This window comes from Lagopus muta, chromosome 6 (genome assembly GCF_023343835.1).
Source record: "Lagopus muta isolate bLagMut1 chromosome 6, bLagMut1 primary, whole genome shotgun sequence".
Lineage (NCBI taxonomy): Eukaryota > Metazoa > Chordata > Aves > Galliformes > Phasianidae > Lagopus > Lagopus muta.
The window spans coordinates 49069291-49095295 of record NC_064438.1 but is presented as its reverse complement, the minus strand read 5'-3'; the positions used below and the strand labels follow the sequence as shown (position 1 = coordinate 49095295).

General features: G+C 43.8%; 2 long non-coding RNA genes across 4 annotated transcripts in view; one reads left to right on the top strand and one right to left on the bottom strand.

Annotated features, from left to right (window-relative positions):
- The window catches only part of LOC125694348 (uncharacterized), a 38718-nt gene extending 27027 nt beyond the window's left edge, over positions 1 to 11691 (bottom strand). Inside the window, exons 1-2 of one of the 2 annotated variants that reach the window (XR_007377512.1) lie at positions 11655 to 11691; positions 2447 to 2535 (exon numbers count right to left, since the gene is read on the bottom strand). This is a non-coding gene — a long non-coding RNA (uncharacterized LOC125694348). Of the gene's footprint in view, positions 1 to 2446; positions 4808 to 11654 lie in introns of those variants that run through there. The other variant, XR_007377511.1, reaches the window with a different exon arrangement.
- Positions 11692 to 12027: 336 nt separating this feature from the next.
- The window catches only part of LOC125694350 (uncharacterized), a 96960-nt gene continuing 82982 nt past the window's right edge, over positions 12028 to 26005 (top strand). For both annotated transcript variants that reach the window (XR_007377515.1, XR_007377514.1), the window contains exon 1: positions 12028 to 12234. This is a non-coding gene — a long non-coding RNA (uncharacterized LOC125694350). The remainder of the gene's footprint in view (positions 12235 to 26005) is intronic.

The following is a 26005-nucleotide window of genomic DNA, read 5'->3' as shown; positions in this document are numbered from 1 at the left end:
CACAATTCAAGGTGGGAAGAATGTCTGCTTTATGACCTCTGAAATCATCTCTGTGACTGTTTATAAAAGAATTCCTGTCAGACTGAATTCCTGATGCTGATTTTCAAACCAACAAAAATTAATCTTTAAAGAATAGAGCTGTGAAATGTCCAATCGCAAATATGCTGGGAATATCTCTTCTGTGTAACCTTTTATTGTTCTTGTAACGGAGAATTATCTGGAGTAGAGAGCAGCCTGTTCTCAAAGAATGGCATTTTGGCGGAATTAGTACTCAGCTCTTACTGAAAGCCAAAAGAAGGTGAATACCCAGCCACTTAAACTTTTGTGACAAACTGTATTGTTATTTATTTATTTATTACTTTTTCCTCAGAAACAGAAGAAAAAACTCCCTTCTGAAAAATAAGTGATACTTCGGTGTTTCACTCAAATAATGATTTTAGAATTCCAATGTAGTTAATATCTGATGGTTTCATAATTAGAATTAGCAATTAATTTTGTGGAAAAGAACGTCTAATATTTAGTGTAAGAAATTTAATAGTGAAAAGAAGTGTTGGCTATGGCAGGGATTTAGTCTTGGAAAGTTTGGAGACGCTCTTCTGGGCTTGACTAGTCAGTATCCACAAGAATTTAATAAAATCCCTACATAGGTTAGGAAAAAAAGCAAGTGGGAAAGAGTAAGTGAATGATGATTAGAGTAGAACTTCCCTTTACAAATGTTGATTGACCACATGCTTCAAAGCTGACTTTGTCTTCACTGGATGGAAGTCAGGAAATGGGGTTAAATCATTTACGTGAGTGAATATCTACATTTTCTCCTTTTGCTTCTTTCTTCGTGCCTGTTACTGTCCAGTTTTATATTGCGCCGCTTCATTCATCCCTTATTTATTTTTCTGTCTGGATAGGATGCCTCTGTAAGATGGTTCAAGTAATTAACTTGCAACCTATTATTCTTTTCACACAGTAATTTAGCTCTAACATTCAGCACTCGGGCCCTTTAGAATGCAGAGTTGCTACAGCAATGTTAAGATTTTTATGCGTAGTACAGTACAAAAGCTACCAAAAGAGGGCAACATATGAGCCAACAATGAGAAATGTATCCTGAGGAGTTTACAGTTCTGTATCTGTGACACCCTTCCCCCTTTCTTTTTTAGATAGAGCAAGAAATTTTAGCAGAGCTGGTCAGGAAACAGTATTTCCATTATGTGGGAAAAGAAGTAAAGGTGCTGAAGTTTTCACAGAATGAAAATTCAGAAAAAAAAATTATTTGGTATGATGGAAGTGTTCCAAAAAAATCAAATAGTTCACACATCAGAAAGTCTGGAAGTTATAATGTCATTAAAATATTTAATTTAATAGGGAAAGAGGTTAAAGTGTATGTTTATGTTAAATATACGCTATGAAGTTCAAAACAAACTGACATGAAGCAAGGGATACTAAAATGTTTTTACTTTAGAAAACAGTGCTATTACTGTCAATGAATGTAAATGGCATTTGAATTTGTCTCATTAAAATGTTGTCAAAATAAGTATGCTCTCAAAAGCACGCTGATTGAGAACAAGCTGTATCTTCTGAAGGAATAAATTCCCTCTGAACACGGCTTAATTACATTCGCCCTCAGTGAAAGGCCTGAGAGAATTTCAAAATACTCTTAATAATCCTGCAAAGGACTCAGGTAAACCAGCCACCTGCAGGACCATCCCTGGGGCTGTGTCTGTGGCACTAGGCAAAGTGTCCAACATGTGAGCTCAAGAGCTCGTATACCCTGGACAACACAAAACCTGCAGTCATTGGTGAATGGTTTGTTGTAAACAATGGTGGTTTTTTTTCCAAGGTATTCAATAGTACCACAAGGAGTTAGTCTTGAATGTGTGCCAGCGTGGCAATGTGGATACAGTAAGCAAATATAATCTACCTCGCTTAGGGTAAATATTTGGCTACAAATGTATTGAGAGCTCTTTAATTCTCTGTACACTTCTACCATGAGAACCAGAGGAAAGGCTACAGAGATATAAAGACTGGAGTGTCATTTTTTTTTTCTTCTCTTATCAGCTGCTCAGATAGGCCAGCTGCCAATCAAATCTAAAATCTCACTGGAGGAAATAAATGAAGGCCTGTAGGTGTAGAAATCTGCTGTTTATGCAGCTGCACCAAGTTCTTGCTAACTCATATAGGCAAAGTCTTCATGCAGATATGCAAAATTCTGTGGCTGTATCTGAGAAGTTGACAATGGAATTTAGGGCATCCTCTTTTTTTTTTTTTTTTTTTTTTCTCTCCTTCCTCTGTTTCTTTTTTCTTTTCCCTCCCTCTTATTTCTTTTTCTCCAGACTAACTTCAGCTTGCTTCTGTGACAGCTTAAAGTGCTGGAAAATTTCTGAGAAGGAGAGAAGGCAGATGTATGATCTATCTGGAGGGCAACGAAACATTTTGAAAGTTTAGTAGTACTCACCTGTCTTGAAGTCAGGACATTCTGCTTGAAGGAACAATACTTGTCTCATTTATCCAGGTCTTGCTTTTGCATCTGTATTTCTGTTGATGCTAAAAGAAGGAAAAATTTATTCTTCCTAACCAGAAACAAGTAGAGGGTTCTGTCTGGAGGATTTCTCCATTGTCTGTTCTGCCAAATGAATGGCACCTTTGCATCATTCACCCTATGAGGGGCTGCAGAACCACGGGGTATAAAATAAGATGTTCAGTATAGGATTGACAGCTGTGTACAATGTCTGTGGTGCTGTATCAAGCACATTGACTCTAATCACAGTGTTTTCAGACAGCTCCTACGTTCTGAGTATGTGGAAGCTATATATACTCATCTGCTTGGCCCTCATTTCTTGTACTGCACATCTATTTTTGATTAATGTCTTGATACTCCCTCCCAGGCAACAACACTGCTTCTGGGACTCAAACAAGAAACAGTTACAGAATATAATACATGCATTTTAATGGCACTAGGAGGTATGGTTCGTTATGCAGTACTGTCTATTTGCAGGAAGAATGGTGAATTGTATTGTTTAATAGCCTTGCCTTGGAGGTATGAGCCTACACAGCAAGTCTGACTGCCATCTGTGTCTCTCCTTTACCAGCAGCTCTTAGTGGCAGGGATTTGCTCAGGAAAGGACTGGCCTATGCCCACAGACACGCTGATTCTCACAAGTGGTTCTGCGTGTGTCTTTCCATCTGAACTTCTGTCAAATTCAAGTCTAAATTCCAGAAAGCAACAGTAGCACTGACAGTAGTCACTTCAGAATAGGAAGCAATTGCTTTACCTTTGTGAATACAGACCAGACTTCTGTATCTTGTTTTGAAATGATTTTTAGAAATGCCTTGGCATCTCTGAGCTATCAGAATTTCACCCTACAAGGCAGGCTATGGGGAGGGATGTGTTGCCTCCTTTGCAAATGTGGTACATGACCGCTGTTATATCACATCTGAAGACAGATGGATCTCTGAGGGAACTGCAGCATCCAATCATGTGTTTTGTTTCCCTTGGTATTGATTCATGTGGTTAGTCTGTTTCTGATTTTATTTCTGTGTAGTCCAAGGGCAAGTCTGTTGTGTGCCCCATGTACCCGAGAAAGGGTGCAGAAGGCAGACTGAAAATAAATAAATCAAAAACAGATAGACTAATTGCACAGACACATGCCAAGGGAGGAGAAGATACATCTCCATGATCAGTTACGCTTGTCTTGTTGGAGGAGAGTCTGATGTTTCAGCATGTGGCGTAATTCTGCCACACTGGAGAAGAGTGGGAACGTCCTCTTCCTTGTCTGGTGGAGCAGAACCTTCTCGTGTGGTTGCCACATGGCATGTCCCAGCCTGGGGAGGCCCAGCTCCCTGAGGATGGGGTGGGGAGAAGTGAAACTGGGAAGTGGGAGGTTGTGTTTGCCTGGCCAGTGCCTCCCCCAGCAGCCAGCAGGGCTAAGCTGACATGAGGAAGGATGTAATCTACTGTTGGTTGTGTTACGCTCCGAGCACATTACTTCCTTCCATGGAATAAGAGGATAGTCATGGATGTCATTGTGGCTCACAGGCTGCTGGGGCAGCATGGCTCTGTGCCTTGCCTACAATCAAATGACCCGGGTGTGTGAATTAGGAAGGCTTTTGATGTCATTCTCTGAGTGCTGCACTGCGGGAGACAAAGACTTCTTAACGTAAAGTCAGGCTCTCGCTTAAACATAACCATGAAACTAACTTTGACTCTCCAGCAGCTGATACAGGCAATGGTCTCCTTGCACCGCTCTGGCACTTAGCATAAGAAAGGTCATTATGTGGGCGGATTAGGCAGAACCTGTCAAAGTTGCATGTGAGTTCTTTGGCTGCATTTCCTTCCCTGGGCTAATAATGCTGAGGAGATGGGGAGTGGGTTGACACATTCTCCGGCATGTGTCATGTAACCCAGTGAAGTGGAGGACATGTCAGCCACAAGACTTTTTTGCTTTAGTAAGCTGCAGGCAGAAGTGACATGCCGTTGCAGCTAGCAGCCTTAATCCTATGTGTATTCACACCATCAGCATTTGCAGAATGGTCTCTGCTTCCCGAGGGCACTGCTACGGAGCCAAAGGTGTGTCTGGAGAAAAGAGTAAGGGAATGCATCCAGATAGATATTGTTTAACCCTGGGAAACAGCAGTAAGTGAGGCACTTGCATATTCTCTATGGGCAGACCCTGAAGATCTTTACAAGTTGACTGTCATGATCTCATATAATCATCATAGTTATCATCATAGAATTGCTGGAGTTGGAGGAGACCTTTAAAGCTCATCTAGTCCAACTTCCCTGCAGTAAACAGGGACATCTACAGCTACATCTCCACAGGAACCACTGAATTTGATACTGGTATACAGGGGGAAATATTCCTTTTTTTTTTTTTTTTCAATATACAGAAATGCTCCATAGCAGCTCCATTCAGCAGAGTTTACAAAGAATCCATGTATCAGATCGGAAAAGGCTTTTAGGACAGAAGATCCTAAAACAAGACAGCTGGAGACTGATGAGATTTATGACACAATCACTGTTGCTGATTCCCTGATCTGTAAGGGGATGTTGGTAAGAGTACTGGGGAGAATTTCCCAAGGAGCAGCACAGTCAGAAGGTAAATCATCCTCAGGGACAAGAGAATCATCAGGGGAACAGGGAAAAGTGGTGTATTCATTCTCACAACAAAGCCTGGTTTTGCACGGCTTCTTGCTTAAAGCCTGTGCCAAGGAGACACAGCTTAGTCCCTGGCTGAGGCAATGTGCTGGGTGGGTTCCTCACAAATCACTGTCAGTGTAGCAGAAGATGGCACAGGCATGTTTACCCAGTGTGTCTGAAATGCCATCTCCTGCCACTGACAGAATGTTGCAGGCTGTGTTCAATTGTCAGGAAAAGACGTGGCAGCTGGGTGTTAGCTGCGTGTCACAAAACAGAGCGGTCGTGGGTTTGGTCTAACTTATAGAGGGGGCAGTACTCAGTTCACTGAAAAGAGATGCTGTGATGTGTTTTCCACTATAATTCACGATTTTGAAGCAAAAAAGAAAAAATATGGGACCATCAGTCTCTATGGGTAACTGTGTGTAAAGGACAATTAGTACTCTGTTGCAGTGTCTGTGGTCAGGAATTGCCATCCCAGGTGCCATGCTTGAGTTCCCTGTAAAAGTGAAGAGCAGAAGTGGCATAAGCACATATATTAATTGCTCTGTGAGCAGTAGGAGCTGCCAGCATGGATGGGGAGGCTGTACCTTACCCCCATATCGATGGGAATGCTTCCTCCCTTCACTTGCTGGTGTTCAGCCACAACACAAGATTGTAGAATGAGGGTGAGAGATACTACTCAGTAGCTACACCTCCTACAAGCATACACCTTCTCTCCCGGTGTGGGTGATGCTGTTGTGTCAGACGCAGGTGGTTTGTAAGTCAGTCAGTTGGTGATGAGAGTGTGGGGTCAACGGGATGGGCAGGAGACTGAAGGGCTGCTCAGGGATGAACTGACGCACCCATTCTGCAATAGGGGAGCAAGAGCCGAGATGGGAAATGACTGCCATTTAATTCAAGCTTGCCTGCGTTGCTTGTCATTCGGGTGAAGCTGTAAACAACCTGTATCAGCATGATGCCTGACGTGGAATTTGCATTGTCCCATGATCAGCATGACCCTGCTCAGATCACCAGATAACGTCACACCTCCCATTGCGTAACACCATGGTGTTCTCTAGATCCTGAGCCTGCAATAGTTATTGAGTTGGCTGTTTGTGCACTGGGGAGGGAATTCAAATATTTTTAAGTGCTTCAAATGGTAGATAAGTGCCCTTTGTTGAGAGTAAAGCAACCTGATTCCTCATATGTCCACATATTGAAAGGATGAAATTTGTGCCAGCAGGGATAAAGGAAGAGTTTTTATCTGTGTATGAGTACGTTACGTGCAAGGGTACACATCAGCATTTAGGTAGATATCAGTGTTTTGTAATTCCAGGATCCCGTAACTTAAATAACCCTCTGCTGCCATAGTATTTTTCATTAACAGTCAAATAAAAATTAGTCTAAATTCTTCGTGTTCATTTATTGCTTTAGTGCTCTCCCCTCCCCCAAATTATGTGCTTGATTTTTTGCATGGCAGTGTATTTGCTGTTTGATTGCTTGTTTGTTTTCATTTGAAATCTTACTGCATGTACTGTCTAAAGTCTTGCTGAGCTGAGAGCTCAGAAAATGTGTATGTTTATGTACCTTTGTTCGTGCACAAAGGCTGATGGATAGCTAATAAAATGCACATCTCTGCGGTCCTTTCATGCTTATGATCCCCTAGCAGAAGTTGTGAGTATTCAAATAAAATAGAACTGATCCAAAATGTACATATTTAGCTTAGATAATGGCAGCCCCCAGATATGTGCCTCTTTCGGCTGCTGGAAATCTGTCAGCTGAACAAAGAGCAGGATACATTGTGAATCAGGCTGTCCTAAAAGCTTTATGCGATAGATACACTTCATGGAGTTATTTCCATTTTTCCTACATTTCAAAAGCGGACTCAGATCCTAATTATCACGAAGACAAATTACCCAAATAATTATTTTCAGTCAAGGATTGCAGTGTGTTCTGAAAGTCAGAATGTATGTTAAAAGAGCACAGATTTTCCTAAAGCTCTATATAAAGCTGCATAAAGCTTCTCCTTGTTCCTTCCATCTGCAAAGTTATTCCTGAAAAGTCATTTTGCATATGTCTTTTTGCTATCTTTCAGAGAGGAGAAAATATAAATGAGCTGTAAAGCTCATGTTGTTCTGAACTCTTTCTCTCCTCTTTTACCGATGAGTTCATCAAATAAAATTCCACTAGAAACAAATGTTATTATGGGATTAGCAGAATGAATGCCAGAGTTCAAATACTAAACATTAAAAAAACAAACTAACAAAAAAAAAAAAACCCAACAACAACAACAACAAAAAAAACAGCAGTGGGCTTAATGACGTGAAGGAAGTTGTAGTTTAAACATCAAGGTCAATTATTTCGTTAAATATTGTTTAAAAGTTACTTGTCTTGAAACAAAACCAGAGCTATCCATTTCCCAAAAATGCAAACAGATTATTCTGCCCCTGTTTGTCAGCTTCGGTAGATAACTTCTATTTGATCTTCAAATGGAAACGGTTTCTGTTACAGATTTATACAACAGGCTGCTTCTTAAAAGAAAAAAAAAGATCTTAAGGCTGGAGCTGCTGTTTGCTTTCCCTTGTAATCCTGTGAGAAGATTTGCATAAGAAAAGCAAGTAGATTCGAGTCTAGGTTTTTCTGTCTACATCTAAGGCGTGAGTACCAGTCGTTCATTTATTCAGAAGGACAGTGATGGATTTGTAAATCAGGTGAGCAGGAAATCCCACAGTCAGTTCAGCTAGATTCCTCTAAGAGTAGCGGAGGCTGCCTATGGAGGCTGACTGGAGTTTAGTCAAGCAATTACAGCAGTCAAACACAGGGAGTCCAAAACCTAAAACCTCCAGTTCTAGGTATTTTTCCTGAGACTGTATACTCATCTTTAAAACAACATCCAGAACGGGTATTTCCTGAACCTTGCAGAGCAGCCTCTCATGTCTGCATGTAACAGCCTCACAGCTCCTAACAGCCCCATCTCATTTGGGACCTCAGTGAGCGGAGCAGTGCAGGGTGGGCATGCACTGTGTGTCCTAACCAAGTGCGTGCCCCCAGCTCCAAGTGTGACACAAGTGTGAACAAACCAGTTTATTCTGTGTAGAATGGGAATATAGAGCCATGCCTACAAGTATGGTGTGAAGCACGACAGTTTAATGTGTGCAATGTACTTTGAAATTTTTTTTTTTTTTTGGTGTATAGAAAGACAAGCTGTTTTATGGGAAGAGGCTTAGGAAGGATGTTTTGGACCAAGGGGTCAAGTCCCTTGCTGTGGGTGGTAACCACACCTCAGAGGCTGGTACACAAACCATCTTCCAGCTGCTTGGACAACTTTCTGCTTATGGAAGGCCTTTCTGGGTCCCCCCTGCTCTGGTGGGGTGAAGCTGCTTTTCTGTTTCCATTTTCAGTCCCTTCTTCATCCGTTCTTACCAATTCTTTCTCTTATAATTATTTTATTTGGGAGGAAGGGAGGGAAATTGTCTCATAATTTTAAGATTCATTTGCATTTTCCTCTGAGCCCCAGGCACCTGGTGGAAAGGCGCCAGCAATGCTGTAGGCTGGTTCCATGTACCAATAAAAATAAAATAAAATTAAAAAAAAAAAAAAAAAAAAGAGTAAGAAAAGAGCCATTCTTAGAAAGCCTCCAGCGTTCCAGCTCGAGTACAAACAGCTTCTTATTTGGGACTCTCCTCGAGTAAACCAACAGTCCCGAGCGAAGGGGCCATAGCTCTGTGGTCTTGCACAAACCCAGACCCCTCGGGGCGGGTCGGGGGGGGATATGACAGGGAAGGAGGAAAGGGGAGGGGAAGAGGGAACCATCCGCAAACCGCTGCTGGGACCTCGGCCGAAGGGGGCGACGCTGTGCCGGGTCGAAGCAGCGCGGCAGACCCCCCATCTCTGCCCGCCCCGCCCGGGGTTCTGCCTGTTTCCCCGGCTTCAGCGGCCGACAGATTCCCGTGCTGAGCCTCGCCTCGGGCTTCTCTTTGCCCAGGGAACGGGCACGGTCGCTGAAGCTGCGCTCCCGTGGGCCGGTGTTGATTTTTTCGTTTGTTCGGTTTTGGCCCCTGCGCTTCGCTCTCGGTCCTTTCTCCCGCACCGGCGGTGCAGCCCGTGTCCTGCCCCGCAGCAGTCTGTGGGCTCGCAACGGGTGCGAGCGTGTATTCGAACCCGCCTCCTCCTCCTCGGAGCGGGGAACAGAGGCAGCGAGTCCGCGTCCCCCGGCGGCCCGCACCCTCGGTTCCCACAGAGGACTGCGGTGCGTGGGGTGACGCGGGGCTGTGGCAAGGTTGCGGGGTCACCGAGACGTGTGGTCTGGAGCCTGGGTACCATCAGGCTATCGGGAAATGCACCGACGAGCCGCCAGCCCGTGGGGACCTCTAAACAACTAAATAATCCTCCTCTCTCACCCACCGGGACCCTCAGTTCAGTAACGCTGAAGAAAGAACAACAAAACGCCCTCGAAGCTCAGCACTCCCAAAGAAAACAGAAAACATAAAAGAGAGCGAACCACCAGCACACCCCACGAGCTGCCACCAAACGGCGAGGAGAGGCGAGCCGGCTGTCAGCCAGCGGGGGGTCAGGCTGCCAGGAACCCCCTCGCCCTCCACCATCGTCCGCTCGTTCCTAATTCCTTCGAGTTTAACCAGATTCCCCTACTGACAACGGGGTCTGGTAGGGTTTCACCCCCAGAGCTTAATTATATTGAAACAACAAGAAAGCAGATGCAGGTGAAGCTCCTAACACTTGCGGGGTGCCGGAGCTGCTGGCACCAACGGGACAGCCTTGGGGAGGGCTCCCGAAAAGGAGCGGGGCAGCCCCCGTAGGCGGCGGGGAGCGGAGTCCGCCCGCAGCGTTGCGCTCCGCCGGGCTGTGCCACGGAGATCGCATCGAGAGAGCCTTTCCGGGAACGGGCTCCCGACAGCTCTCCGACGGGTGGGGGTGGGGAAATGAAAGAGAAAAGGCCAAAGAAACAGCGCAATTTTGGGAGCGGGACCAAATCCTAACGTGTTACATAAAAGCCACGGGCGGTTCTTATCAGCGAGCCTGGCCTGAAGAGGAACAATCCCCAGGAGCGGTTCCAAAACAGCCCCGTTAAAGGAACAATTGTGAAATGCCAACTTCCCACCAGAGCACGAACAGCGGGAGCCGGGCATGTCCCGTCTGTAACCGGGCTTCTGACAAGCGACAGAGAGAGGGGAGGGGATGGGGGGGGATCCTCTCTTGACAAGATTTATCAAGAAACATTTAACTGGGCTTTAATCATATTAGCAAGAGCCCAATTAGGGCTGAGAGCGAAGCGAGGCGGCTGGCAGGCTGCGGGGGGAGGAGGAGAAGGGGGGGGAGGAGCGAGCGGTGGAGTCACTCGAGGATAAAGTCCTTTCATCGGGCTGCGCTCTCGGCGAGCAGAGGAGTGCGAATAATCACTGCCCTTCACGGGGGGACGGGGGAGGGAGCGGGCGGGGAATGTGTGTAAAGGATCATTAAGGCCAGGCAGAAGGGTTTTTTTGGTGTTGTTGTTGTTTTTAATTATGACGGCTGTTAAGGTGCTGTCCCTGAGTTTTCTCGGGCTCTGTTCTTACGAGCGGAGCGGGGAAGAAGCGAAGGGGCCCGGCGGCACCTGCTGCACCGCCCTGGTGGAGCGGAAAGGACTCTTTCCCGAGGCAAAGAGGGGCTCTGATCTACCCGCCGCTCCCCTCTAACTTCCCCGAAAAGAGAAATCCCCTAAAAATCCTTCCCCGGGCACTTCTCCGTGATGCGTGGCTCCTTGGGGGAAGGGGGGATGGGCACGGCTCTCTCGCCCCACCGGACCCCATCTCGGTGAGCAGGGCCGGGAGTTCTCCGAGGTTCGCAGAAAGCCCAGAGAGAAGCGCGGAGCTGGGGCCACCCGAGACAGGAGCAGGGGGTGGAAAGTGGCTTCCCGGGGGGGGGGGGGGGGGGAGGGGAGGGGGCTCGCATTTTCCCCTTGCCTCCTCCTCATCTTTAGCACGGGCATCATGCCCTGTCCTTAGGGAGCGGTCCTTTGCAGCTACGGGGATAGGGAGGGCGCAGGACGGAGAAATGAAGCTAGCTCCCATAGGAGAGGTGGGGCCGGAGGGAGAGGCCGGGGAAGGCGATGCCCCCCGGGTCGCGCCGCATGTGGGAGCCGGCCGTGACCCTGCCCGCGGCTTTCGAGACATCGCCGACAGCTGCCAGCAGCTGCCTCGCTGCGCTGCCACCACCCGCGGCCGCCGGGAGCGGGGCGATAAGGGGCAGCGCTATGCCTTTAGCCCGAGAGAAGCAGCCTGTTTGCACAGTGGGGCAGAGGCTGCTGGCTTTTTTTCTTTTCAACAGGGTAGAGATGAGGGAGGCATTGCCACGAGCATCCCCGCTGTCGGGAGATCCCCAGTGCACGGAGGGGGTCTCCTCCTCTCACCTCCCAATCCGTGCCCACCCCTTCCCGCATCCCGAAGCGGCCGCAGTCCCCCCCTTCGGAGCCGGGCGGCCCCTTCCCCGCCGCTCCGTGCCCTCTCGCTGACCGTCTTCCCTCCCCCTTCCTTACTCCATCCACGCTTACCTTTCCGGCCCGGCCGCCGAGGGGCTCGCCCCCCCCCCCCCCACCCCCGCTCCCGCCCCCCGCCCCGTCGCCGCCAGCCCCGCCGAAGAGGTGCCGCACGCCGCCGCGCCGGCAGGGACCCGGCTCTCGCCTCGCAAAGCGCTCGACTGGCGCTGGCAGCCCCGCCGGGTTCATCCGAGGACAGCGGCGGCTCCGCGCCGCGGCTCGTCTGGCTGCCAACGCCGCGGCAAAGACTGATGCTGCCGCGGCCGGGGGTGACTCACGGCGGCCCGCGGCTGCCGCTGATTAGCGGATCAGAGAGCCGAGTGGGAAGCGGGCACGGCGCGGCCGCTCCTTCTCCGGGCACCGCGGGCCGGGCCGGGCCGGGCCCCCCCGAGTCACACATCCTTCCCTTCCCAGCCCCCCTCATCTCCTGCACAATGTATTTTTATTCTTTCGGAATAATCCGACGACTTTGTCGGAGCACAAATTCACCCTTCCAACAGCGAAATGGTCTCCCCCAACCCTTTCCTTGCCGCGTGAGAGCCCCGACGGCACCACAGTGTGCAGCCCGCAGCGCTCCGACGGCGGCCGCCTCAACGTAAGTGCCCGCGTCGTGGCCACCTTCCGAGGGGCTGCGGGGCCGGGAGGGGATGGCAGAGCGCCGTGTGCCCCGGGGTCGCCAGGAGATTCAGAGGGGCTGAGTTGGGTGGGCCCAAGGCTGAGTGAAAGCTGCCTCTTGGTTCTTGGCTGTGTCCTCCTTGGCTGTGTCACGTTGTCTTTCAGGGAGAGCCCAAATCTCATCGTGGTTCTGAGGCCTGGTGGGCAGGCTGGGGGCTGATCTTCTGCCTTGTCCCCACCTCAGCCTCCCTGTCCCAATGTGGTGTGGCAGGCCCAAGCTGGTTCCTCAGTATCCATTTGGGCAAACATGTGGCTCAGCAGATGGGAAGAGAGATGTGGGCACCTGGGGAGAGATGTGGAATCAGTGTCAGGAAAGAAGGTGAGCATCAGTGCGGAGCATGTGGATGGCTGTGCTCAGCATGCAGGCTGCCGTGTTGCAGCTGCGTGTGGTTTCCATGGAGTCCCCAGGGCATGTCCCAGCTAGAACACACTGCAGAAGTTTTTCATGGTGAGCGTGTTTTCCTGTTTCCCAGGTGCAGCCTGACTGGTTGCATTTCACACCCTTTGCATCGGGCAGTTCAGTGCCTCTGAGAAACATGCTGCCTGTGTGACATCTGTGTTCTGAAGCGTGTTTATGAATGGAAACTGTGGCAGAATGCATCTTTCTGTGCACTCTGTAGGCACAGCTCTAAAAGCAGCGGCTCCCTGAAATGAAGAGATTATTAAAAACACATTTGTTAAGAAACTCAAGCCATTGAAGGTACTGGGATTGAGTGCTGTATTCTCTGGATGCACATTTGTTCTGGATGCAGAAAGAACGTATGATTGGGCCTGTATTAAAAAATACTCCAACTTGTCAGAAATGTGCTAAAATGACAAGCCACGGGCTGGTGGTTGGGGATCATCTTGTCAGTGATTTAACCTTAAGTTCATTTTTAAGTCCAAATTTCATTCCTTTGAGGAAAAAGAGTGGGAGTAGGAAGAGGCTATTATAATAGAAATGCTGACAGTGCTAACTGTGGCTGTGTGAATTCACTACTATAATAAGACCTCAGCTGGCAGCCTAATTCCAAAGAGGTGATGTTATCCAGTAATAATGCAATCAGTTTGTTGGCTGTAACATAGGAAGGTGGGAATTGGTTTATTTTAATGCTATTTTTGGCCAAAATGTAAAAAATCTTTAAGATGCCAGGATCAAAGCAGGAGAGCTACCTTTCCTTTTAAAATAATAAAACCTCTGCAACATTTTTCACTTCAGTGCAGTTTTTAGAAAGGCATATTTTAAAAGGGACAGCTAGGGAGAATGCAAGCTTTCAAGCTAAGGATTGGAGGATGGAAAAGCCCAAGGGTGGAACATTGTTGGAAGTTTTCAGAGAGATCCTGAAAGCACAGTGGTCACTTTACAAAATAGAAGTTTTCTCCTGGGTAATTGCTGAATGAGTTTGCGTTGATTTTCAGCTATGAATTTCAAGGAAAAAGAGGGGAAAAAAAAGAATTGAAAAAAACAAGTGCCCTGTTAGTAATTTAGAATTATGCTGCAAGCATTAAAAAAAATTGCATCAGATATTAGAAAAAAAATTTGGAAATAACCATGTAAACTTCTGAGCTTATACAGTATTTTCCAGCCATTGCATCTTTCTTTTTGTAATTACTTTTAAGGAACAAACATTCTGACTTTATAGATAGCTTGCTCTCAAATTAGGAAAACTAGCACAAGTAAGACTGATTTGTGAGGTGCATATTTCAGTGATACTGTGTTGGTGAAATTTTCTGCAGCAGATTTGTCAATGATAATAGCGAGGTCAGGATTTTACCCAATCTGAGTGTAGTGCTGTTGCAGTAAATTACAAGGGTAGAGACAGAACGTATTATCCATTCAATTCAGGTTTGGATTTTCCTGTTGTCCTCGATAGAGTTCCTTACATTTAGCCTGAATCAAGATTTACTGATTGGGTCAATGGGAATATCTGTGTTGGGGTCATGAACTCTTTGAAGGATCAAATCTTCGGTTTCTTCGTGCTGCTCGGAAGCCCAACAGTATCAAGTCCAAGATAATATCTCAAGCATGTGAAGATAGTTAAAACAAAGTAAGTAACGACTGTAGCCAAATCGTAACTCATTTTAGCAGAGCACTTTGTGAGTAACAGAACCCTACAAGAATACTTGGGTGTGTCTGAGTCAACCAGTTCTGGAAATCCTATGATGTGCAGCTGCAGAAACTACACAAATTCTTGAAAAATTGTCAACAAAACCTGAAACGACCCTAAGGGTTTTTAATACAGATTTGTCAAAATTTCTTGAAAGTAATGTTTCCTGAGTTATATACAAGCTCTGTCCTGCTTACTAATAAATCACATTGCCCAGTAACTCATGATAAGTAGGCTAAAAGTGCTACAGTGACTACCTTGTTTACCTGATCTTCTTAAGGCAACATTAACCTTCTTTTTAGACTTGACATTTAACAAAACATTATAAATATTATAACCACTTGTGAATATGCATACTCTGGACTGTAGAAAATCAGGTTGGCATTTATTGTCAGGCTTCCATCCAAAAACATACGAGATAATTTGCATTATATGGCTATTGGCACTACAGAGTGACAAGTTGGAAGAGGTATTTTGAGAGCAGTTCCAGAGTTGCCTTAAACACTTGTTTGAAGTGAGAAAACAGATGTGATATAATGATAGTTGTTTTGCTTTTATTGTGAAAGAGAATACAAGCTTGTGATTACTGATTGGATATGAAATAAAACTTTATGGCTGTATGAACCGGACATAGCATGTCAGCAATCAAACAGGATGCCAGGGAAGCATTGCATATTAGCTCTGTAAAAAGAATCAAAGTACAGTTAATCACAGTTTCTGACAATACAAAAATGAGAGGGTACTGATTAAAATGATCAAATTTAGAATTAAATCCACAACAAAGAGTCAGTGGCAGAACTTCATTTCCGTAGGATATTGTGGATACAAGAAGTAGAAAAGATTCATAAAAGGATCAGAAAAATGCATTCAGGGATATTCATGTATGGAGACAGAGTGTGGTCGTCTGAATTCTGGCTGCCATAGAGGAAATCTGCAAACGTCTAGTTGTTGGAAATACTAAGACATTATCAGGTTAGGGCTTGCTCCAAACAGTGTATTTTTTTCTTTTTTTTTTTTTTTTCATAAGTATTAACTTTTGGTGACCACAGAGAGATTACATTAGCACAGTATAGACATTTTGGCTTCCTTGGTGCGTGCCTATAAAGTGAACTCGTATGTCATTTTTTGACAATATGCTGACATCTTTTTCTACTTTTTTCTTCACTCATTTATTCTTCTCTGCCTTTTGGATGGAAAATCCCTCCTGCATGGGCCAGGTTATACTGGATATCTCATACAGAAAAGTATCCTATTTCATACATAACTTACTCATGTTGCTGAAGCATGGTGAGTAATGAGTGCTGGAATTTAGCTTAATGTTACATTTTGCGTCTTGGATTTCTGTATCAGTTCATGAAGTACTCAGCCTACTGCAAGTAATTCTCTGCTTTTTTTTTTTTTTCTACCTCCTATTTCTGCTCTTCTTCAGTTTTGTGATCCTGGAGAACATTACATCTTTGCAAAATGTTACATAATTATATCAAAATGTTCCAAGCGCTGTACAAACACATAGAATGTCCTCATGATGCAAAGGAGAGACCAGGGTTTGATTAGGCATGATGCCATATGGTTCTGGGCCCATGAGTCAGCAAAGGTCTTGGGTGTGCGTCATCTGCATAGAGAAGCAGTGCTGGACTATTCACATTGCAAATGTAAAGCTTTAGATGATACCTGGCATTATTAGCCTTATGTCCACAAGGATTAAAACTGCTTTCCATGTGCCAGCGATGCTTTTGAGTGCAAGTCACAGGACCCCAAGTGCAAGGGCAAACTTGTAGTTGAAAAGAAGCTCTTCAATGCACTAAGATGTTGATGTAGCATGCAAAGTGAGACATAGTCCTGGTCCTGATTTAGCTGTTGGGAGTACAAGCAGGCCAGAGAAAGGGCATCTCAGAAAGAGGTGGAAAAACAAAGTCCAAAATCACAAACAACTTATTATCCCGTCTGGAAACAGGGGGAAGGGTGTGTCTATAACTGTTTTTCCCCTCAAATTTCAGCTGGGTTTGTACTGTAACTTACACAGTTCCACGTCAGATTTCAGACTGTGTGTTTTCTTACAATCTTTCAGGGCTCTGTGGGCTTGGGGAGAGCTAGTGTACAAAGGTGTGTTTTTCCAGGGGTCTTTATTCCGTGCAAAGAGGTGGTACCAGCAGTTGCTGTTAGTTCTTCCATTACAGGTAAAGACGGGGGGTTGCTGTGCAAGCAAGTCTTTTCTGCTCTGTTCCAGTTAAAAGTCAGTCCATCTAGATTAAACTGGGGAAAAAAATATTGTTACAGTTTATGTTTATTCTCAGGAAATGAGAAGGAGACGAGGAGGTAGGCAAGCATCCAGATCTGTACACAGGAATGACCAGTCTATTGCGTCAAGCCCTGACTTCAGACCTAGTGGGCACATGCAGTATAAATGTGCTGAGTCCAATCTTGCTGATCAGATCGCAGTCAGTTGTGATAAAGTGTCTGATGCTTTCCAGGATTAATTGGCCATTTAGTTTGTGTTTCTAACCAGTCAATAAAGCTCAAACAATTTTCTTCTAGAAATTTGTATTAAAATTGCCTTATTCCTACGTGTCTATATTTGGATGAATTGTAGGACCTTGGGGATATATGTAGAGTTCAGTTAAATTTTGACACAGCAGCAACTACATTTTCCTAATCTGTAAACAAGCTTTTATGCAAGATTCCTGGCACTAAAAGTCTGTTTGAAATTGAGTTGTGGAAGTGCAAGAGTTCATAACCCTCCTCTTGCAGCAGCTCAGTCAGTGCAAGCTGAATATTGAGCACCTGACTAAAGGTGGCAAGGTCTTCCTTAGCTACTTGGGCAGAGCCCTAGAAGACAGCAGCATTGCTGCCATCTACATGGCAAAGGACATGGGTATTGCAGACAACTATTTCCTTTTACCTTTGTCAGGAAAAATTAATGATACATTTACAAAATATAGAATGGGGTGGGAAGGAAAGGAAGGTAAGAGGAGAGGAAGAGAAGAGGAGTCAGGTGACCTGGGAGGACTACAAAGATGCAATTCATTATTGCAGGGAGAAAATGCATGCAATCAAAGCTCAATTAGAGTTGAAGCTGACAATAAAAGTATGTTAACTGCAAAAGGATCAGAGATAATGTTGGTCTGATAGTTATTGAGGATGGTCACCTCACAAATGTGGATGTAGATAAAGCAGAGATTTTTAATGGCTGGTGAGCAGCCCTGTGGGAAGGAATCTGGAGGCCTGGTAGCTTGGTGGCTAATTGTATATGAATCAGCAGTGTGCCCTGGCAGGCAAAGGGCCAACTGTACCCTGGGGCACAGCAGGGCCAGCACTGCTGCCAGGTGAGGAAGTGGACTGTCCTGCTGTGCTCTGTGGCTTCACCTCAAGCATGATGTGCAGCTTTAGGCACCACAGTATAAGAAAGACATAAAACTATTGGAGAGCGTCCAAAGGAGGGCTATGAAGACGGGGAAGGATCTGAAGGGCAAGGTGAGCATGTGAAGCAGCTGAAGTCCCTAGGTTTGTTCAGCCCAGAGCAGGGAGCTGAGGGGAAGACTCATGGTGGCTGCAGCTCCTCACAGGGAGCGGAGGTGCTGCGCTGAGCTCTGCTCTGTGTGACAGCCAAAGCGCCCGAGGGAACAGCATGGAGCTGCGTCAGAGAAGGGGTAGCTGGGGTTTAGGGACCGGCTCTGCATCAGAGGGCTGTGAGCATGAAACAGCCTGCCCAGGGCTGTGCATATGGCCCCGAGCTGCTGGAGTTCAAGGACAATGCTCTCAGACATGGTTTGAATTTTGGGTGGTCCTGTGTGGAGCTGAGAGTTGGACTCGGTGAACCTTGTGGGTCTCTTCCAACTTGGGATATTCTGTGAGTCTATGAATAGCACAGAATAGAATGGAACTAAATAGTTCAGTTGGAAGGGGCCTACCAAGATTTAGTCCAACTGCAATGTGCTTTGTTATCCAAACACTTTCTCAGGCTGAGCTTCAAAGTCTTCAACCCGAGAATGGATTCAGCAGCAGGTATTAATGCTCTGCAGCTCACTAAGTTCATCTTTTGACAGGAATGGAAGAGTTTTCCATTGCAAGTCTTTACATCTTTGTTTATTTAGTAAGCATGGACCGCTGTTTTTGGCTTAATATATTAACAGTTATTTAGAGAATAATCTGGTGAGTACATTAGTTTATGTGTAGATTGTAAAATATATCTGGTCATTCACTTTATGTTAAGATTTACTTATGTGCTTTTGCTAAGTGACAAACAGCTCATACAGTTTGCTACACATATGAAGACCATGTGGTGTAAGGGGTTATAAATACACCAGTTAAAAACATTCCAGACGATTATAAATCACTATAATATGCAACCCTTGTGGTTTGATGAATAATATATTTACTAACTTACCACTTATCAGAGTGATTTGTGTCGTACTTAATTTTATATTCAGTATAAGTTTTCTATAAGGCCTAAATTTGTTTTCTTTTGCCAGAAGGATTTATTTCTGAGTCAAAACTCAGTCTCTTTTGCAAAACAGGAAAATCAAAGAAGCATGATAATCAGTGTAAACTCATCTGAAGTGCTTTAAAAATAGCCAGCCCACCTACTGCTCTGTGAGATTAGATAGTGCAGCATAGAGAAGCATAGTGCAGGGTAGCTAAGGAACCATGCAGTATGCAAGCTTTGAATCCCACTCGAAGCAGTGGCTCTCAGCAACACATTTGCTCCTGCCAGACCTTCTGCCTCTCACATTCCCACTCCCTTACTGCTGGGTAAGCAGAACATTTAATTCTGTCCATGGGAAATGGCACCGCACAGATTTTTGTCTCCAAATTGACAGCTTATAGTGAAAAGACTGGTAGCAGGAGGAGGTTGAAAAGAGTGAGATGGTGTTATTCAGATGCTGGTGTGGTGGCGGTGGTGTCACTTGGGTTGTCACAATGATGGCCTATGTAAACTGAAGTAAAATTCTAACAGCTAGGTCTGCAAAAGGCTGTAGACATCCCACTGCCCTGTGTGGGCCTTGCTAGGCTCCACAAAGCCATGCCTAGCTGTCATCTAACTCTGTAATGATCTCTGCTCTGCCAGGGAGCATGTCACAATTGCCTGATGGCTCTGGAAGGGGTCTCAGGCAAAACCTTTACTTGTTAGTCTTCTCAGCAGTGCTACACAAAAGGATTGCAATAGATACTATTTCTTGATGGATCCTGTGGTTTTTGTGGTGATCTGTAAGCACATAATGCATATACGCTAATTAAATCAAATTTATCTACTTCATAGGAAGTATTTTGATTTTTTTTCCTGTTCTTCCCTCTGTCAAGCTTTCTCTGAGAGCTTGTTATAAAACTCTGCTCATCTGTTTTTCTAGTTGTCTGTTATCAGTATTTTACCTTCAATTGATTCACGTGGCTGGCCAGCTTACCTAATTTCCCAATAAACAGTCTATTGGTGAAAGAGTTTTTGGCATGCAAACAGCATACATTGCAAAAGACACTCTAGGAGGAAGAGTGGTATGTATGTGCTTTACAGCACTGCTGCTTAGATCATGTGGTCACATAGCTGTATCTGTGGGGAATTTTGCACCAAAATAAACTTTGAAGTTGAGTCAAGCAAAGGGGATTTTCCCATCACAGATCAAACCTTTACTTTATCCAAATGGAAAAAAATTTTCTACTTTTTTACCTTTTTTCAGAGGTATATGGTGCCCTTTCATAGTAAATATATTCATAGGATGTAGGTTTTTAGTCTTTGTATTATTTTAGGTATCTTATTTAGGTAATACTGGATTTCCCTAGATGTTTAGCAACGTTTCAAAAAACCTCAAGCTGTGAGAGAGGAACTTGGTGTAGCCCGTTTGTGTTCTGGTCTGCCAAATCTATAAATATGGATAAGTGTGTATCAGTGACTGTGGGGGGTTTAAAAAAAAAATAAAAAACTAAGAGGTGAGATTTTAAGCAATTTATATGTTAGACTATAATGTAGAAAAGAATGTGTGTTTATACAGTAACCTTCCTTAAATCAGTGCATTAAGCCTGGTGTATTTTGTTAATATTATACCTGAAGTTGTCAATGGTTTATTTTTGAAGTAGTAATAAAATACAACAAAAAATTCTAAATCTGGAGAAAATCCAGTAAATGAAGCAGTGGTGGTACAGGGAAATAGTCCTCTCCTCTCCTCTCCTCTCCTCTCCTCTCCTCTCCTCTCCTCTCCTCTCCTCTCCTCTCCTCTCCTCTCCTCTCCTCTCCTCTCCTCTCTCTCTTCTGTTAGCATTTGTTTCCTGTTCATCAAATTATATTTAGGAGTGACCTGATATATTTTTTCCAGCTTATATTATGAGGGTGGCAGAGAGAAATCCTTGCAGGGAGTATACTATGTAGTTATTGCAGTTTATATTCCTGCTTTTAAGATATATTTACTCCTTTGTGATTTTTCTTGTGTTTTTGTTTAGTTCCTTGAAAGGGTGTTGTTCTTCCATGGAATGTGTTTTTTTTTTTTTTTTTTTTTTTTTTTTTTTCCTTCTCCAAGCTGTAAATACATATACAGGTAATACTATGTAAACCTTTGAGTCAGCTGCTTCCACTTCACATGTGTTGTAGACAATTTCAGAAAATTATTACTAAGACTTATAAGCTCAGAAATAAAATCTCCTTGACTGCTTTTTGAAATGAAAATGAAAAGTTTTAACATATGTAATAAATATATATGTAAAAATCCCAGAGGTAACAGACAAGTAGAAATTTTACAGGGTTGTTATAGACACAATGACATCTGTTTTTTATTGCAATTAATGAGTCCTAATATGGTGTGCCATTTTGTGTTATGTAACCATTTATTATTAATCTCCATCTTCTGTTACAAATCAATTCTCAATGCTTTTATTTTTTTCTTCTCATCACTCTTGAGATACTACGTAGCTATATATTTATGCCTATTGCAATCACACTAAAGATATTCTGCTGTATTAGGAATTTTTAAGTACTTGGAGATAGATTCTGCATTCTTCATGAAGTAACTTTTGTCCTAATCATTACCAGGAATTGAACCTGGAACTACCAGAGCTAGAGGATAGCTTGAGAATTTGAGCTCAAAAAGGCTAAATCTTCTGGCTAGCAGTTGCAGGAGAGTCATGCTTTTTGTGGCTCTGGCAGAAGATGCAACTTGGAGAGGGAATTATGCTTGTGCAACTCCAAACTGCCAGAGAAATCCAGGGGAATTTGAGGGTTTGCAGGGAATGTAAAATTGGTCTCTTCCAGGAGCTTCCCAGTAAGCATGAAAGGGTTTTGTGTGTGTGTGTACATGTGTGTGATGGATAGTGAGAAATTCTAACATTTGACATTGCTAAGTGCATTCTGCAGCTTTTCATTAGTGATGGTGGAGTCCTTCAGCGAATCCCTTCAGGAGTAACCATTTGGCAGTTCTTAAACCCTTGTCTGTATATCATGTAAAGCTCAGAGTTACCACTCTAAAGGAAGACCTTGAAAAGTTAAATGCCATTGGAATTTAGTAATGTAGGCCACACTGTAAACTGTGGTTAAGTTGAGCTGAGGCCTGCTTCAGAGAAGAACCTGTATTTGATTAAACCCTGCCTCTAGCTAGATAAAAATGAGTTTGAAGTAGATTAATATAAAAACAGTTAAAAGCTTCCTCGTTGTTGTCAGTTTCCGAAATGAAACTTGTCAAGAGTTTGGCAGAAAGAGTTCAAAGGCAGATCTTATTCTGAGCTGAGAAAAACAAATCCAAGAAGCAAATAGCAATATGGATGGATCTTCTCATGTTTGGCTTAAATGAATTTTCTCAGTGTATGCTGTGGCTTTATGGCCTCCACTTCTACTTGCCAAGCCATTTTTTCTCCAGACTACAGCCCTTCAAGAGTTGCGTCTCATAATTTTGTCTAGCACAGAAATATCTTCTGTACTGCTTGGCCTATCTTCTCATGACCTTCATGAATCTTCTCTGACATTTACTGTGCATAATTATTATAACATAAACCAAGGGCAAAACTCGAAAGATAGTTTTGGACTCAGTGAGAAACTGTCTGAGAGAGAATTGAAGTGGAGACAGCACAGTGGGGTTTTTGTCAGAATTTTTGCTGGAATCTACTTCCATCTGTAACATTGGGTGGCACGTGACCACTGTGTAACACACACTTTGGCATGTTGTAGACACTTGCACATCTTGGTGACAAGGTTGTGCAACATTTTTTGCTATTGATTTGAACATAAATTCTGTGGTCCCAATGATGAGTAAAAAATGGGACTTGTAGATCAAGTCCTACAAATGCTACCAAGTGATTATCAAAACCGATGTCATACTGGAAAGTTTGGGCTTTGACACCCTTGATACTTTTTTCCCATATCCTTTTGTATATACAACTAGGTCATGTTAGTGACCACAGGCATGAGTCTCCATTCCATTACTCTGGTTTTATGCCAGAGTAACCACGCTGGTTTTCACTGTATAAAAAGACTGATGAGATGTGGTGAAAAATTGATCCCATACATATTCCAATCTCTGAGTGACTTAATATTTGTTGCTAAAACATTTTAAACCTTTAAAAACAACATTTCCACCAGTCACATTACAGATTTAGAGTTTGCTGTCTCATGGCTTGCCAGAACTAGCAGCAAATGCTGGGAAACAAGCATTTCTTTAATCATGGCAAATCATGGGGTCTTTAATTCTCAAATTTGACAGTCATCTAGGAAGGACAGTTAGTGCTTTGTATATTGACCTCATTGTTGAGGTCTTTTTCTTCCGATCTCTATTTTAGGCTAAAATAGTCATTTTTGTAGATGTAGGGTATTTGTTCCTTCTAGATGGCAGCAGTTTGAAATCAGTGGCAGACTTGAAATACTATAGATTAAGAGATAAATTAATGGAGAGTTTGAGAAAGGAAATGAGGCAGAAGTTAGATATTTCATGGATCTGTAGGCTGTTTCATGACTACAGAACACTAAAGTTTGTTGTTGTTTTGTATGTGGAGCAAATATGTATTTTTTCATAAGTACATGTATACAAACATACATAGTTCCTCTAATTTGCTAATTATTAACTTACTGCTCTTCTTGAACTGTAAAGGAAGACGTGTGGTTTCTTTAAATTTCTTAGGATATCAGGCTAGTTACTGCTTCTGTTAAAATTAGTTGCAAAGCTCCGGTTGACAGCAATAGGAGAAATCTCCTTATTTTTGATGGTCGTAAGTTAATACACCTGACAAGCGGGACAGACTGTAGTATCAAAGGACAGCTTGCTTGCTGAGGAGGCAAGCATATGCAAAAGGAATATAAGGTCTGTTGTACTCAAGGCTTTGTTGGCACAGATTTCCTGTATAACTCAAAACTGGTTAATATGGTTCACTTTTCAATCTGTAAACTGAGAAGAGCACTATGTCCTTAGATTGAAAAGCAGTGATAAACTCAGATAATACAGATAATCTGTAGCACATTTAGTGGCTGGGAGGGATTTCCCATATGACTCAGGCATAAGCTTAGTCTGAAACAGCTGGGTAAATAGTCCTAGTGTTTCATTTATTATTAGTTAATTAGTTCAGTTAATTAGTAACTGGCAAAGTAGCAGCTGTTGCTCCTGCTTGTTGTGTAAGAGAATTGTGACCCTTGGCCTTGTGTTGTGCTCCTAACGGTGTAGTGTTAGACAGCAAACTGATGATGCTGGAAGTCAATTATTGCCCCTTTTTTTTAGATATATACTTAAGCTAATGCATATTAATGAGGTATACAATTCAAATGTGATAACTTTCAGGCTGAGGCACATGGAAGGCAAGGAACCTTCATTTCATTTGTAACAAAAATGAGCTAGTTAATGGCAGAGGATGCTAGTTTGGCTGACTTATAATATATTTTTCCTTGGTAATTCGATCCGAGCTCATATAAAGGTTTAGGTAAGAAATTGTGGTTGTTTTTTCTGGTGTCAGCATCCTGATTACATGAAAACAAGTCTGATAATATAAAAGTCTCAAGGTTTACATTGGTTAACAGTATTAATCTCTCCTTTTCTCCCTTCCAACGTCAACTCATTTAATATGGCTGAAGAAAATAATTGGTTCATCTGTTACAGGCTTCTATCCCAAACTGATCTGGGGGAGAAAAAAGAAAATTTCCTGCCAACTAGAAATTCTGAGAAAATTTCACTCTGGAAAATACTATACAAAAAACTTTGTATTTCTGTTCCCTGGTTCCTGCAGCTTCTCAGTGAAAATGGCATTTGACAGGTAACTGACTATTAGCTTTGTATTCATTTATTGGTATAATTGGGATGTTCTTTTTTTTTTTTTGGCAGCATTGCTCTTAGGACTGCCTGGAAGTCTATTACAGGGCTTCCAAGCTCTTGGTTGGTATTTGCTAGTAGGTGACTGAAAAGTCTGGAACTGGTGAAAATTATTGGGATTTCCATGCTCTCTTAGTGGGTACTCATAGATTTTTAAGGCTGACGTTTCCAGGACTTGGAACTTAGTGACTGAAGCCATGGAAGCTTGGTGTTTTCCCTCTTTGAGATACTCAGCAGGGCACACCTGTCTCCTGATTCCACTCCAAACTTATTTTTATTTCATGGGAGCCATAACCCACCTCCTTATCCAGCAAAAGATGGGCCTACCTTGCTTTCAGCTAGCTTTCTGGAGTATGGGTAGCAACCTAGTTGTGAAAGCGTGGAATTTAATGTGGACTAATTCCTGTATGCAGCTTACCCAGCTTCTTTGGGTGCGTCCTGCATGGCTGCTAGACCACAATGGAAACTACCCACGCAGCTTCAAACAGCTAATGATGCGGCCTCGCACCCACCACACCCAGTGTCTGGAAGATTCTGGCCCATCTTGTGGAGTAACACTATGCAGTGTTACAGCATCTGGCTTTGGCAAGTCTACAGGCAGAGTCTTTGAAACAAAAAACAAAACTATGCATCCTCACCACTGTTTCTTCCCTTGTTTACGTGATTAAATGCTGCAGCATACACATGTGGGCAAGAGCAGGAAGGCTCAGGGAAGGGAGGTGGCAGAATTACCATCCCAGCAGGTGTTCAAGAAATGTGGAGATATGGTGCTGAAGGATGTGGTGAGTGGGCATGGTGAGAATGGGTTCACAGTTGGACTAGATGATCTTAGTGGTCTTTTCCAACCTTTGTGATTCCATGGATGCATCTTAACAATGGTTGCAAAGGAATTGTAGTGGGTCAGTACCTTGCAGGCTCTGCTGCATGAGCTGATCCACATCTTCCAGCCACACCTAGAGTTTCACACATATTAGGCAGAGCTGGTGTTTGTGGTGTGAAAACTGTCTAAGAGGTGTCAGATTTGTCCTTCAAAACTGAGAGTTTTATCAGACATTTTTACAGGCAGATTTGCAAATGCATCTATCCCAGAAGTCTGCATCTCCGTATGTGTCACCACAGCAGCAGTGTCTTTCCTTGTCACCTTTGTACACTGATGATACATATCTCCTGTGATTGACGTGCAGGCACAGAAAAAAGTTTTCTTGCTATTTTGCTTCTTGCTTGTGTTGCTTCAAGTATACTTCTTGTGCTGAGAAACAGGACACCTTCTATTTCTTTTACTACTCCAGTGACTTAAACTTCACAGATCTTGGTCTGCAGATGTCTGGAGGTGGCCAAGATA